Source organism: Triplophysa dalaica, chromosome 22 (assembly GCF_015846415.1).
Source record: "Triplophysa dalaica isolate WHDGS20190420 chromosome 22, ASM1584641v1, whole genome shotgun sequence".
NCBI lineage: Eukaryota > Metazoa > Chordata > Actinopteri > Cypriniformes > Nemacheilidae > Triplophysa > Triplophysa dalaica.
The window spans coordinates 5283197-5284285 of record NC_079563.1 but is presented as its reverse complement, the minus strand read 5'-3'; the positions used below and the strand labels follow the sequence as shown (position 1 = coordinate 5284285).

Sequence of the window (1089 nt, the reverse complement as noted above, 5' to 3'; positions counted from 1 at the left end):
TTCGGTGGAGAGGGCTGGGGCTGGGGGTCCTGGCTTAGGGTCCCGGCTTTGCCCCCGTGCCTGGTTGCCCGTAGATGCACCCTCACCAATCTGGTTACGGGAACAGCGGGCCGAAGGGAGAGGATTTCCGCTGGCCGCCGGAAACAGAAGGAAATTGGCTTGTTCTGCAGAGCGGTGTGATGGCCATCTTGTCAGGGACTCCTCCCGGTTCTGGACAACGGACGACGAGAGACAGTGGTTTTTTAAGATTGTGGGTTTTTATTGGGCACTTCCTTGGCTGAATAGGTTTTTAAAATCTTATTGGAGCCTTTTAAATTCTTTTATTGATATTACCTCTCATTCGTTTTCACCACAAAATATTTTTAAGTTATTTATGTGAAAAAACTTTTTATCTGAATGTGGAGATGATTGTATGAAACAAGATGTCAATAAAACTTTTCGAAAGAAAGAAAGAAAAATCTGTTCTTATCAGTTTATTATCTGATACGTCCCCTATCTGGGGACCATATATTAAATGGATTTTTGAAGCGCGGAGCTCGAAGCGGGGCTTGCTCCGCCCACTCCACGCATCGACCTGGTATTGCAATGTCTCCAGGAACGGTGCATTCCCCTTTCGGGGATAGCAGCTTGTGATGAAAGGAAGTGATGAGAAGAGTTTTATTTACGCAAAGTTTTATTTCAGACATGATTGTCTTATACGGAAACATTCGTTGGCAAATACTCACTCAATCACTCTCTCACTCTCACGCACTCACTCACTCACTCACTCTCTCACTCTCAGACTCACTCTCTCACTCTCACGCACGCACTCACTCACGTTTGATTGTGTTTGCGTATAGCCCTAAATGTATGCGGATAGTTATGTGTATTAGAGACGCTTGCGCCTGGTTTAAATGCTGTTGTGTGATAGAGAGAGATTCATTATGCAATTGTTCCTTCAACACTTGGTTAAATATTCCTGGTGACAAAATAAACCCTTGGGGAAGTCTGTTGTAAGAGTACTGGCGACCTCTGTAGGTGAAAGCCAGACATGACTTACAGTCCTCAGACAGTGGTATACAAAAAAATGCATTTGCCAGGTCAATGCAG

General features: G+C 44.6%; 1 pseudogene; it reads left to right on the top strand.

The window, feature by feature from the left end:
* Positions 1-430: 430 nt before the first annotated feature.
* Positions 431-611, top strand: LOC130412542 (U2 spliceosomal RNA; annotated as a pseudogene).
* The last annotated feature ends 478 nt before the right edge of the window (positions 612-1089 follow it).